The following is a 14937-nucleotide window of genomic DNA, read 5'->3' as shown; positions in this document are numbered from 1 at the left end:
GAATTGTTCCGAACTTTTCCTCCAAAGAAGAAGTTTCCTCTGATCTGGAGTCTTAACCTGGTTCTAGCAGCGCTAATGAAGGCTCCTTTTGAGCCGATGTCATTGTCGTCATTGAAATTCCTATAATGGAAATTGGCCTTTCTGGTGGCTATTACTTCGGCTCGACGTTTGTCAGAAATACAAGCGTTAGTGATTGATCCACCATACTTGAGATTTTTCAAAAATAAAGTCGTGTTGGCTACTAATCCTCATTTCATTCCTAAAGTCCCTACCATGTTCCATAAGCACTCTTCTATGGTGCTACTGACGTTTTTTCCAACACCTTCGTCTGTTGCGGAGAGGACTCTCCATACATTGGACATGAGAAGAGCTCTGAAATTTTACCTCCATCGCACTCAAAATCTCAGGGACACTAGACAGCTATTTGTGGCTTATGGCCCTTCGGCTAAAGGTAAAGCAATCTCAAAACAAGGACTGTCCCGATGGGTGTCATCTACCATTTCTTTTTGCCACTCAAAAGCTGGAAATCCGCTGGAAAAAGCCAAAGAGCCCATTCGACGAGATCCACTTTGTCGTCGGCGGCATTGTGGTCCGGGATTCCGCTGGGAGATATCTGTCAGGCGGCTTCCTGGTCGGTACCACATACGTTTACCCGGCATTATTGCCTCGAACAACAACATGCTAAGGATACACAGATGGGTTGTGCAGTCCTATGGCACCTGTTTCAATAAGGTAGGCCCCAATAAAGGGGTATATCCTTCGGCTAATGTACTTTAAAGTGTTGCTTTTTAGCTGTGCATGTACTATGTTTTGAAGTTTAGCCAGGGCAAATATGCATTTATGGTTATAGTGTTATTGGTTTGCATACACACCTCCAACAATGGGGGATACTGCTATACAATCTATTCTAAGCATGTGAATCCATGAAAGATCCAATGCTGGAGAAGGGAAGAGTTTCTTACCTGTAACTCCATTTCTCCAGCATAGGTATCTTTCATGGATTCACATGCGCCCGCCGGCCTCCCCTAGCATGCAAACCAGATGTCCCCCCATACTACTTTGGGGGTTGAAATCTGAGGGAGTCGCGGGGCGGGGCTACTTATACCTCTACGTCCTAGTGGCGCAGGCGTACGCGGCCCAAAACGACATAGATAGGACACAAAAGTGTCGAAATTTTTCCTATGGAAAAGGTCTATATAATTTACCGAGGATTCCCAGCCTGACGACGGGGAATATTCTAAGCATGTGAATCCATGAAAGATACCAATGCTGGAGAAATGGAGTTACAGGTAAGAAACTATTCCCATCTGTGTTAGGCAGATATGGTTATGTATGAGTAATGACACCGCATGATGTGCGTTAGGGCCATGAAGTTTTCTTGAGCCTTGATGTATGGTTCATATGCAATTAATATTTGCCCTGGATATTTGAATGCCCTAAAGTGATATGTTGTGAGACGGCATGAGCGTATGAGTGAATATTTACAGTTAACCGGTTTGTATTTGGCCATATTGTTTTTTTTGTTGTTGAATGCTTTCATAAGTTTGACTGCATTTACTATTTTCTTCAGATCTTGTGCACTTGGACTGAAGGTCTGATCAGCTTTCTGTCGTGGTGTTTCTTTTTAAGCACAGTTCTCTTTTCCAGTTGCGTCGTTTATATGTGATCTTTGTACCTTTTCTATATTTTCCCACTCTTCTATGTTTTTCTTCGGGACAGTGTGCGTGTATGCTGATGTACAAATGGAGGGCGCAATTGACGGGTGTTTCTGTGGTGAGAATGGTGGTGTGATTGTTTTTGGTTGTGATGATGATGTGAGTGATGGTTATGTGGATGTTAGTTTGTATTTCTTGACAGATGTGCATGTGTACACGAGCGGGCGTGGCAGGCCCGAGTCCTCTCGTGGCAGGTGAGGAGGAAGGTGATACGATGTGTTGGGTAGAATGTGGTAGTGATTGCTTATTGCTTGCAGGTGGCAGCTGCGAGGCCCGGTTGTGGCAGAGTCGGTCAGATAGTTAGTTATGTTTTTTTGTATGTTGGATGTTAGATACGTGAATGTGGTTTACGCTGTGACAGTTGTGGATGTGGTGGTCAGTTGATGTCAAATGTGTTATTTTGTGGTGGTTCCAGAGTGCCTATTTTTAGGTTGTTGTTTGTGTGTTCCTTTCCGAAGAAGGGGAGATGTGTAATATCTAGGCCGGTTGTCTGCACTGGGTGCACACTGTGCAGATAGTGGAATGTCATTAGGTCATCTAGAGCCTTATGTGTCATCAAGGTGGTGAATCCTACAGTTTGGACTTTCAGGATGGGAGCGCTTACTGATTGGATGTGCATCACTTAATTCCTGTCCCAACAATCATCTAAGCTTACCCTGTAACTAATAATAAAGCTCATCTACTTTTATAATAATCAGTCTCCAGCAGTTTATCTGTTTCTCCAGTAATGCAGATACTACATGCACGTGAAGAGGCCTCAACCAGTCTGGGAACTCAATGTGGTGTTGGGCGCATTGGCCCACAAACCATTTGAACCAATGGCATCCGCTGACATCAGATTGGTTACCATAAAGACAGCTCTGCTCATGGGCCTCACCTCAGCTCGCAGGATCAGCGAGATCCAGGCCTTTGTGGCATCAGAGCCCTACACCGCTTATCACAGGGACAAGGTGGATCTTCCAGACGCACCCTGCTTTCCTACCCAAGGTCCCATCTGCCTTCAACCTTAACGAGGAGATTGTTCTGCCTACTTTCTTCTCCAATTCCAAGGATGAACCTCAGAAAGTCTTGCATCGCCTCAATGTCCCACGTGCTCTGAGGTATTACTTGGACAGGACCAAAGCTTTCCACAAGTTGGATGCCCTTTTCATTACCTTCGGAGGGGCAAGGCCAGGTTATCAGGCTTCCAAGGCCTCCATCTCTAGGTGGATGGTCGCGGCCATCAAGGAGGCTTATGAGCGGCAACACAGCCCGGTTCTGGCCAATTTTCATGCCCATGCTATCAGGGCCAAGAGCACGGCTATTGCCTTCCAACACCATGTGCCGTGGCAGGTCATCAGTAGGGCGGCCACCTGGGCCACCCCCTCTGCTTTTTGCAAGCACTACTGTCTGGACGTCGCATCTAGGTCAGACGCGGATTTCTGGCAGGCGGTTCTTAGAAACCTTTTTGCTTAAGGAGGGTCTTCTCTCCCCCCTGGGGCTACACGCAGTTGTAATCGTCCATACAGTATGGAGGAAAGAAGATGGGACGTAAGAGTAAATAATAGTACAGTGCTGGCAGGCAGTTTCCTTGGGATATGTGAATCGAGGTCAGGGTCTCACCACCTGCCCCTCAGCCACCCCTGGGATTGGCACTCTTCCCAGGGGATCAAGCACTGCCCTGGACACAGCAATTCTCCTCAGTCCAGCTCCTTGGAGACAAAGTTCCCTCGCAATGCTGCACCCCCTTCTGCACACTTGGTCAGTGTCCTAACGTTCCGTTCTTGACTGACCCTCGAGGCTCCTACAGCTACAACCTACTGTCTCCCGCCTTCCACGGTCCATCCTGCAACCCTAGCTCACTTTTGTCTGGCAGAACTACACCTTTTATAGCGTAACTGGGAGTCAAATGAAATCAAATGTATATGGTTAATGTCAGGTGCCCAACCCTATTAATGGGACAGCCTAATGGTGGAGTGTAGTAGGCCTTTCCCTGCATCTTCCTCTTCACAGTGTTGTTCCTATGGGTAATCTTTATAACTCTTGGTTGCCTCTGCCTCGTCCCAGTACATGTTGGAAATGTGGAGGGGGAGATGAGGTGAGACTGAAATTAACCCATAAAGGCTGAGGAAGAGTGTGCTGATGAACAATTGGGAAAGGAGGAATACCATATATCCCCTTTAGGCATTCTCCTCCCATTTCCCCGCAACCCTCCACGCAGGTGATCCTTCCTTGCCTGTCCACCCCCAGGGCCGGGATCCAAAATTGATGGCCCTTCCCTGGCCACCTGAATGAAAGATCCTGGGGGAGTAGGTAGGAGAATACCTTCAAGTTTCTTACAGTACCTTACAAAAATCCAATAAATAAATAAATACATGTTACCTTTGAACGTCGCATGCTTTTTTTTTTGTCCCTGGTCTATTACCTCACAAACTGGCACACCACTTGTTTTCATCTTTGTGCTGTTGTACAGGCACACTTCCTGGGAATTATATCTGACTTCTTAGACTTCTTCATGATAAAAATACGGTCTGCTTAAAACTTGATTCACAGGGTAACATGACAGCACAAGTTGAACAGAATCGAGGTGTTAAACATGGGTGTGTTACTGCACCAACGCTATACTATTTATTTGTGTATGATCTCCCTTTAGCTTTTGACAAGGTACATAATTGTGTTCCACGAATAGGGGCAGATAGATGCACGGTACTGGCTTACGCAGACAATCTTGTCATTCTAGACCACACATTTAGTGGTCTGTGACGATCTGCGAAAGCACTCTGGTTATACAGTAAAAAGAACGAGCTGGAAATTAACTTGGAAAAGACTCAAGTTATGGTCTTCGCAAATAAAAAGATTGCACGTGTAAGACTTCAAGTCCTGGAATCGGTCATATGTTATAACGTATGAGGCATTGAGTTTGAGATGACTAATGACTATCTGCACTGTATTCAAGTACGCAAAATTAGGGCAGCTCAAATTACAGCCTTAGTCTATTGTTTTACTTTGACCCATGGGGGATTTAGCATTTGGGCTGCGCGACTCTTGTTCCAGCAGGTTTTAACCCCTATGATGATATATGGCCTTGAGGCCCTCCAAAGAATTGATCTAAAGTGGCTACAGATGGTGGAGGGTAAATTTTGGAGGAAAGTGCTGGGCCTCCCAACCTGTATCCCTATGGCCATCATCAGACCTGAGCTGGGGTTGTTATCACTGAAATCAATGGTACTTAAGAAAAGGACTGAATTTTATCTGAAGCTTAATAGTACCTCTAGTAACCAATTGTTGGTTTCCTTGTGTCAAGAACTGCATATGGAATCGAAGAGATCGATATTAAAAACCAGTCTCGAAAATGTTATGCACATTATAAACTGGAACTGTAGCCAGGAGATATTCTCCCCAGCAGCTAAATCTGCTGTGTCAAGGAAAATTGACTTGGTTGACTGGATAGATAATTATACTCATTTAGAACATCTGAAAAAATACCATTTTGTGAAGTATATTCTCTATACATATAAAAAACCTCAACAGTATTTAAATGTATGTCCAAGCGTCAGACTCCAAAGATTTATATTACTCGCCAGGATTAATTATTTACCAGTTCTTGTTGCTCGAGAATGGTAAACATGTATTACAGATATTATGGGAATTGTGTGCATAAGATGGAACAGATAAAGGAGGACATTTTCTGGTGGCGGATCTTGAACTCCACAAAACTGAAAGGTTCAATAGCAATGTACAATGTGTGGTTAGAGATTGAGAGAATATTGGGTATCTCTATCTGAGTCAAGCGTAATGTAATGGAACTACCTGTGTGTATACCTAGAGGTATAGGGAATGAAATGTAGATTGGATATTTATGGATGTACATATGAGAATGTTTTAGAACAGATTTTACTGATTGTATTGAATTTTAGGTATTTTTTGATAGGGTTTTTGGTAAGTTTTACGAGTATTAATTATGAATATGTAAGTTGGTTTTTTCTTTCTTACTATTGGATTATGTATATATAATATGTAATTATGTGAAAAGTGTATTTATAAACTGTTGCACATTAATAGTAAAAAAAATATATCTGAAAAGTGGTATCTTGAACAATGGATTTACACATTTTAATTATTGACTCATAAGCGGAGATCAATTGTTTTTACTTATATTTCAAATATTTCATGAACGATACAAACAATAACACAATGCAGTTATTCATTCAATAATTCAATTCATTCAACCCATAAAACACTTTCATTCCTTCCATTTACAGAGTTAATCTATACACTCAATAAAACTGTGTACAGAAACAATTACAGCATAGAGAAAAATTGTGAATAAAACAACAATGAAGCCAAAGAAAAATATTTTGACCATTGTATAATTTGAAATGTAGACAGGAGAAGGCTGAAATAGTTCAATTTTACTAATGTTGACTTCCTGCTACCCCAAAAGAAAGCACCGACCAGTTTCAACGTTGACAAAAGAATTCTAAAACGTCTTCATTTGGGGGATTAGTAGATCTAAAAACAGATACACATATAAACATTTTCAAATCAATATACAGCAAACTGCGTAAAGTAGAATCCAAACACACAGGAACTTTAATGAAAACTATATTTACTTACAGTCAAGGTCATCTAATTCACATACGACCAGTTGAATAAAGAACCAGGCACCAATGGTACATTTGGAAGCCTGTGCAAGGAAAACAGAGGGTCATCAACTATAGGTGCAGCCAGTGACAAAAATGGCAAACACCTCACCATAAAGCTGTATGTACATGGTTTATTATCATGATCACCATCATTCCCTCACCAGGGCCTAAAACTCCAACCAACCACTGAAGTGAGAGTGAAAATCCTTGAAGTGTATTACCTTTACAAGTAGTGTCAGTGTCTCCAGCAGGGCCAGCTTGAAAATTAACAACACTGTAGTTCATCCACATAACAGTTTTGCCATCAGATGGCCCTACCACTCGAGTACCACAGAGTTAGTGGAAACAAGCCTTATGGGCTGCAAGGAGAACCACACAAATAGGGGAGGATGTTGGTACTGAGACTAGGACCACAGTCCTACAATCAATTTGCAACTCAAGCCACCTACCAGAGGGCCAGTAAAAACAATGGCGTAGCTGTAGCGATGCGGGTCGCCTCTCTAAATGTGTTGGTCAAATGGAGCGGGAGCAGTTTGCTGTGTGAACAAAAGCCCAATTAGAAACCTGGCCTGAAAAGTGCTGTCAGATATTGTGTGTTCTGTGATATAAAATAATTGCTGACAAAAAGTGCTGGTCTGTTTACCTTCTTTTGCATTTCAATCCGCTCAGCGCCAGGGATGTCTGTTTTACTCTGGGCACATAGGGTACACTCAAGTCATCCGGAAGCTAACTACGGTAGCCACATACACGGGACTGCCCTTCCATAGTGGAAATGGAAAAGGGGCAGGGATGCATTATACTGAACACCATCTTGAAGAAGGTGAGTTACAAGGGGTTATTCTATGTCAAGACTCGGAGGCTCAGATTATGCTCTGATCTTCTCTTTACTCCTCGAGCAGCAAAGTATAAATAATTATGAAAAACAATGTAACATAAAAACTACAATTCCCAAAAACTGCAGTGATTTCGTAGTTTGTTTTTCATAAGTCCACAAAACCCATGTGACCTTTCCAGTCCAATCACATTTCACTTTCTCTCTATTAACACTGCATAATCCACAGTCCTTCCTCTTTCTTTGCTGCTCGAGCAGCTAAGTACTTTTGCTTTATTTAACAATTTCAATGTTTTTACGAGTGAATGGCTGTAATGTTGTGCATGTGAACATGCACGCGAGTAGGTAGTGTCTATTTAGACATGCAGCGCCTCAGGGAGTCTTTGCGGTGCATATCCGCTTAGGATTGTAATGCGACGGGACTTTTCGTTCCAGCGTTTACTTGCCTCGTTAGGAGGCACTGTTATACAGAGGTTCGCAATGGCGTGACGGGACTCTTGGAGTTCCGGCGCCATTGCGAACATCCGTGAATAGATAGTAGGAGTTCTGGTATGGTGATAAGAGCGCGTTAGAATATAAATATAGAACAAAGACATTATCGAGTAGTGGATCTGCCCAACGCACGCTACACCGGTGAGGAGAGCTGATTGGAGCTCTGACAACAGATGGCAGACGCCACTTGTTGGCCAAAGAGCAGCACCACAGGTTTTATTAGTCATTGCTGCAATTTCAGTAAGTGACGGGCTCAGTCCCAAGTGAAACTACGATCAGACCCCTCATTATCTGCCTGAATTAGGAGGTAATAGCTTTCAAAGGGTATATATATATATATATAGTTAATTCTCTTAATAAGATGGACACAGTCCCAAGAAAAACTATAATATATATAAGAGACCCGCCTAGCTACAAACAAAAGTATAAGCAGATTGACGGGGGCAAACCAAGAAAACTACGCATTATTTACACAGCACGGCTACAGAATGAGTGGTTATTCTGAAGACTCTGTGGGACCTCATGTTAGCGGGATGTGCATGAGTCAAGCTGTACAGAGGATGAATAGTGCCGACAGACCCCATAGAGAGGAAAGGGGCATAACGCAAGACCTGGCAACTTTGTCTCAGAGCATCTCGGAGCTGAACAAAGCACGCAGGAACAGAGGGGGAAGAAAGGAAAAGACCTGCAGGGATCGTAGCTCCCAGACCCCCCAGGTTCACCAAATAGGTCCAGAGCGGACAAGAAGAAGGCGAGGTCTCACCAAAGACATAACTTCAGTTCAGATTAATCATCTGAAGAATACTGCAGAAGCAGTTCTAAATCTGACGGATATAGTGCGTCAGGAAATCAGACCTCCTCAGAAATCGAAGGGCAGGAGCCCAGGAACAAAAAAGGCAGGAGGGAGGACAAAGAGTCTCACGGGGACGAATTTGACCCAGATGAATTGGTGCACCTGAGGTCGAATGAGTGGGAACCCCCCGAGAGAATTACTGAATACATAAGAAAGAGAATGAGAACACCTCTGAGAAAGCAGGCTAGAAACAAATTAAGAGCTGAATGCCCCAGGCCTAGAGTGCCGGACGGGGTGGCTGATACACCGGATATCGACGAGAGAATAATTACGTTCCTGGGGAGATACGGCAGGGATGTGAAGAAAGGAATTGATAGGTCCTGGAGATCTTGTCAGGACAAGCATTTAGACATGCTGGGCCCTATCACTAGGATGTGGTAACATGCTGAAGAAGCCAAGGCAAAGAAAGAACCCATCGATCTGGAGATCGTTGCTGGATGGGCACAAAGAACCCTATGCTTGATGGGGAATGCCAACACAGCATTGGCAACGGAAAGAAGGGGATCCATACTGATGAAGTTGGAGTCCAGGCTGGGAGAACAGGCTTCTTCCGAACAAGCAGCAGCAGCGAAAGGCAAACTGTTTGGTGATCTATTCATAAAAGACATGGCAAAATTCACCAACACGTATGCATCCATGTACAAGGCGCAATCATCACTCAATCATCACTCAAGAAAATCTTCGGAAGGAAGTTTTTTAACAAGGCTGGAAGAGGAAAGGGCCGCTCGTCCAGCCGTTATCAATATAGTAGGTCGTACAATGAGAGATACCACTGGAAGCTAGAGGACCAGAGGCTAGAAAGGCAGCAGTAGACAACAACACCAGAATAACACAGGTGAGAGAAATAAAAGCGCTAGCGAATAGGAAGGAACACACACATTCCTCCAGTAGGAGGAAGAGTGAGGTTGCATGTAGGAAAATGGGAAGAGATATCCTCAGATGCATGGGTGATGCAGACGGTTCGAGGTTTTCAGTTAAAAGTTAGCAGGAACCGTCACAGGTAACCATACCAAAACAGATAAGGTTCAGCAAACAAGACGAGGATCTTCTAGATAGAGAAGTAGAGTTACTCAAGATAAAGGAGGCAATCGGCCCAGCCTCAGAAGGACAGGGAGGTTTCATAAGCAACCTGTTTTTGGTAAAAGGCAAACACAAGGTAAAACCAGTAATAAATATCAAGGGTCTGAACTATTTTCTAATAAACAGACACTTCAAGATGGAAGGGATTCACCTGTTAAGGGATATCCTACAGAGAGGGGATTGGTTAGCAAGGATAGACCTCAGGTACGCCTATCTAATGATTCCGATTCAACAGAATCAGAGGAAACTACTGCAGTTCCTCTGGAAACTAGAGAAATTGGAATTCAAGTGTCTTCCGTTTGGTCTAGCATCAGCAACATGGTGCTTCACCAAACTATTGAAACCAGTGGTAAGTAATAAGGAATCAGAATGATTATATACCTGGACAACATTTGTCTGATGTGCCAGGACAGGAAGATTCTTGTAGAACAGATTCAGAAAATAACAGATTTACTACAACAGCTGGGATTTCTAATAAACTGGGAAAAGTCAGAATTATAACAATCACATTAAATGGAATTTCTGGGTTTTATATTATAGACAGCTCAGGGTACTCTCAGACTACCTTTGAGAAATAAAGAGTATGATGACAAGGACAAGACAGGTGATATCTTTGAGGGAAATAGCGAGGCTGGTAGGTCGTCTGTCATCGTCGATACAAGCAATCTTTCCAGGATCTCTGCACTACAGAGCGTTATAGAGGTTGAAGATAGACAATCTCAGGAAAGGTCTATTTTACGGACAGAAAGTGCCCATATCCCAAGAGGCGAGAACGGAGCTAGAATGGTGGTATTGCCACATGGAGGCATGGAGTGGCAGGGCAATATTTGGCTCATCCCCGGACCTGGTAATAGAATCGGACGCCAGTCAATGGGGAGCTAGATGTGGCGACCAATCGACCGGGAGGAGATGGTCGAGTGAGGAATTGGGTCTACACATCAATTGCCTCGAACTCCTGGTGGGATCCTTCGCAGTCCATTGTTGGGCACAGGAAGGAACGAGATGTGCCATTTTACTAAAGATGGACAACATTTCGGCAGTCAGATACATAAATCGACTGGGCGGGACGAGATCCAGGATGCTGACAGAGATAGCCAAGGAGTTTTGGCACCTATGTCTCCAGAGGGGAGTCAGCGTGAAGGCGGAACACATTCCGGGGGAACTCAACCAGGTGGCGGACTGGAATTCGAGATACATGAGAGACTCCAGCGATTGGCAGCTGGACAACTCAGTATTTCAGGAGATCATGAATCGGAGAGGTCCGTGCCTGATGGATTTGTTTGCTTCGAGGTTGAACAGGAAGATCTCCAGATTTTTCAGCTGGAGAGCAGATCCAGAAGAGACAGATGCATTTCTCCAGGTATGGGGACCAGCGAAGGAATATGCTTTCCCTCCGTTTGCCATGATACCACCCACTGTGGCACAGGTCAGGAGACACAAAGCGACAGTAATTTTAATGAGACACGATTGGAGGGGTCAAGCATGGTTCCCAGACGTGCTGGAGATGTCGTACAATTTTACAATTCTATTGCCACATAGAAGGGACATAGTCTTAGGTCCAACAGAAGAAACTCACCCATTGGTACAATCAGGGAACATGAACCTGATAGCATCGGCAAATTCAGGAAGGCCTGGGCCAGGCCAGGTCTTTCGGGGATGGCTCAAGAATATATCAAAGAGTAATGGGCCCCGGGAACCGGTAAAGTCATACAGAATGGCATGGCGAAGATGGAATATTTGGCATATGGAGAGAGAAGTTAATCCCATACAAACTAATGTCATTTACGTAGTGAATTTTCTGGCGGCTCAAGCAGCCCAAGCTAAACCATACAGAACCATAAACAACTACAGATCTGCAATATCTGCAGGACAGGAGTACATTGAAGGAAACCAGCAGGTGAACATACTTTAACATGCAGACTATGGAAAGGTGTCAAGTGCATGAGACCACCTACACCTAGGTATTTGCGTCTTTGGGATGCAAGTGTGGTCTTGAGGATGTTTGAGGCCTGGCCGGACAATCAGAATCTTTCTAGGAAAGCTCTATGCGCTAAATTAACTACTTTGTTATGTTTAATTTCCTGCAAAAGAGTGTCAGATGTGAAGAAGTTAGAGACGAACAGGAAATCTTTTTTGCCTAGAGGTGTTATATTCTATATTGAAAAAAGGACGAAAAAAGATATTAAGCCTGTAGAATACATGGTATTTCCAGAAAAGCCCAGATTATGTCCAGTTAGGTGTCTGAAAGCTTATGAGACCAGGGCAAATATGGTGATAACCATAGGGGAATATCAGCTGCTGATAGCGAACAGGAAACCTTTTAAAGCACTAGCTTTGGTCACCTTGGCTAGATGGGTGAGATGGTGCATGGCAGAAGCAGGCATTGTCATAGGACAGTTTGGAGCACATTCGAGGAGAGGTATGTAGTGATCTTAAATATATGTAGTGTGATCTTAATATATTTGCTCAATGTGTTGAAGCAGCTCACTGTGTGAGGTCATCAGGGTGGAATGTTCCGTGAGGTATAGAATGTGAGGTGCGAGAGAGTTCTTGGAGTGACGGTTGGGGTGAACTGACATGAGGGCTGCTAGATGTCTTAAGCTCTGAACTGTATTTTAATATATCATCTGTAACATGCACGACTTGACAGTAAACGTGCTTAAATCAATATAAGATTCAGTCTCATTTATGTGGTACAGCATAACTTTACAAGGTGCTATGGCGTCGTCCACCTTTATGTCAGGAGCCCGCCTGGAGGATATTTTGAAGGTGGCAGACTGGTCTAATGAGGCAACGTTTAAGAATGTTTATTTTAGACCAGTGAAACAGATAGCGTCGTCGGTGGCAAGTAAGCTTTAAACATGCATAATCTGAGCCTATGAGTCTTGACATAGAATACAGATTTTCAACACATTCGTTACAGATGTCATGATTCTATTAAAGTCTTGGAGGGGTAAGATTATTCCACCCAATTCAATCGCTATAATGGATGAATGGTAGTAAAAATATTGTTTTGAATAGTATTATATTTTGTAAATGTGTAAATTGTAATGAAATGTTTTGATATTATGCGATTGCCCACCCGTATGTCATGGAATATATATTTTTTTGACAGGAGCAGAGCAGAAGACAACAACGCCGTGAAGAGGGATCAAAGTAAAGAATAAGAAGTCGTCTACCGGTTGGGGCGCAAGTTATTAAGTTGTTCAATCATCGATAGAAAGAGGAAGGACTGTGGATTATGCAGTGTTTATTGGGAGAAAGTGAAATGTGATTGGACTGGACAGGTCACATGAGTTTTGTGGACTTATGAAAAACAAACTACGAATTCACTGCAGTTTTTGGGAATTGTAGTTTTTATATTACATTGTTTTTCATAATTGTTTATACTTTGCTGCTCGAGAAGTAAAGAGAAGATCAGAGTTGTCAACATGGGGTTGTCTTTATGGTTAGATTTGTTGGGCCTTATGCTCACTTGGGTCATGTAATGTTGGGCTGCAGCCTATGCTTATTTTTGCTTACATTTTTTAGCTGTAGGAGTTTTCTGTTGCTCTAGGACTCATTTGCTCATTTATTCCTTGCTCACAAGATTTATTTGCCTATTATATTTGTGCAGTTTAAAAAAAATGTTTATGTATTGTTGTTTTATATTTAGGATGTGGGTGGTGGCTGGTTGCTATTTGGCCCTTCTTGCACCATGTTCCAGTTAGTGAGTGTGTATGTGATTTACCCCTCCCTTTCTATTTACTTATTTATTTACCCCCTCCTTTTAAAAAGAACATTCTTCTTTCTTTCTTTATTTGTTGCTTTGGTGGGCTGGTCTTCTGTTCCTCATTCTATGTGCAATGGGTTTGTGTTCATTGCACGGATGGTTATTGTGGTTGGGTTAGTGGTTTGCCACCTTCCAGGTTTTTTTGTGCTGGTGGCGGTGTGTGATTTGAGGGCTGGCATATTCTCACTGCTGCAAACTGGATGTCTGACAGCTTAACATTTTTATGCTGGAATATCAAAGGTGTAAATAACATAACAGGCGCCTTTGTAAATCGCACGTTCACCCCTGAAGGGACAACTTGGCACTAATAACAGATGTTTATTGTTACAACCTTGGAAGGATGAAGGGCTGAGTGGACCTGCCGGGATTCAAATCTGTGACCAGAAGGTCAAATACAGGCCCCAATATTGGATGCATTAGTCCACTGAGCCACAGACCCGACAAATAACCTTGTTAAGAGGAAAAAATACCTTCTTCAATAAGAGGGAGCATGATATTGTCTTATTGCAGGAGACACATCTGGACTTTGAACGTGCAGATTATATTCTAAATAATACCTATGTGTAGGCATTCTCAAGTACATTTGCGAGTAATTCTAGAGGTGTGACCATTTTATTCAGGAGGGTTTAGAGGTATGCTGTGGATAAGGTGGATGTAGACGTAGAAGGTAGATATGTTGGGATCAAGTTGCGGGTGGAAAACATGTGTTTTGTGCTTTTGAAAGCCTGTGTACCTAATGTGGGTCAAGCTGAAATTTTTCATAAGATAGACGGTGTATTGGACGGCATGGGAGACGCATAGCTTATCTTGATTTTAATACAACTTTAGACAGAGCTGTGGATACATCCAATGGTTTGCATTCTTACATGGAAGTTAGGGTAAAAAAGGGTTTGGAGAAATTTATGTGTAAATGGGACTTGTATGGTGTAGTCTTAAATGGGGTTATTGGAAATATACCTTTCATTCTTCTCTGCATGGGACCTCCTTAAGCACTGATATGTTTTTGGTTAGTATGGGCGTTTTTGGTACTGTTCATAGTGTTTCTGTGGGCAGTGTTGTAATCTTGGATCATGTCTACATAGAATTTGCCATAGAGAAATTGGTGGTGGGTTGAATGAGTTTAGGCACCAGTGTTGAATACATCTTTATTGTTGGACCGTGATTTTGTGAAACATATTGAGTCAGAGATCTCATTATTTTTACAGGAAAACTTGGATTCCGTTGATGGACTATCTGTGGTTTGGGATGCTTTGAAAGCCTATTTACGTGGTAGAATTATTAGCTTTGATCTTATAAGTGGAAATGAAGGCTGAAGGAACTTGATGAATTGGATAAGACATATAAATTGGTGGAAGAAGTTTAAATGTGTTCTCTGTCTGTTGTTAATATGCCTTCTATGCTTGGTGCTAAGCGATCTCTTGATTCTGAGTTACATTACAGGGCTGAGAGAGAGTTGTTTTTTACTAGGCAGGTTTTTTGGGAGCGAGGCGAGAAATCAGGTACGTTATTGGCCAACCAGCTTAAATTCAGGGAAAAGGGAAAGCAAGTGCTATTTATTGTACTACGTT

The 14937-nt window shown here is 42.9% G+C and overlaps 1 protein-coding gene across 2 annotated transcripts in view; it reads left to right on the top strand.

The window, feature by feature from the left end:
* Positions 1-13027, top strand: part of LOC138521104 (uncharacterized) — a 211430-nt gene extending 198403 nt beyond the window's left edge. For both annotated transcript variants that reach the window (XR_011282937.1, XR_011282938.1), the window contains one exon: positions 12713-13027. The gene's annotated coding sequence lies outside the window, so the exon portion shown is untranslated. The remainder of the gene's footprint in view (positions 1-12712) is intronic.
* The last annotated feature ends 1910 nt before the right edge of the window (positions 13028-14937 follow it).

The sequence above is a fragment of the Ambystoma mexicanum genome, chromosome 13 (assembly GCF_040938575.1).
Source record: "Ambystoma mexicanum isolate Mex_15411 chromosome 13, UKY_AmexF1_1, whole genome shotgun sequence".
NCBI classification, from domain to species: domain Eukaryota; kingdom Metazoa; phylum Chordata; class Amphibia; order Caudata; family Ambystomatidae; genus Ambystoma; species Ambystoma mexicanum.
The sequence above is the reverse complement of the archived record's forward strand: the minus strand, read 5'-3'. Positions and strand labels throughout refer to the sequence as shown.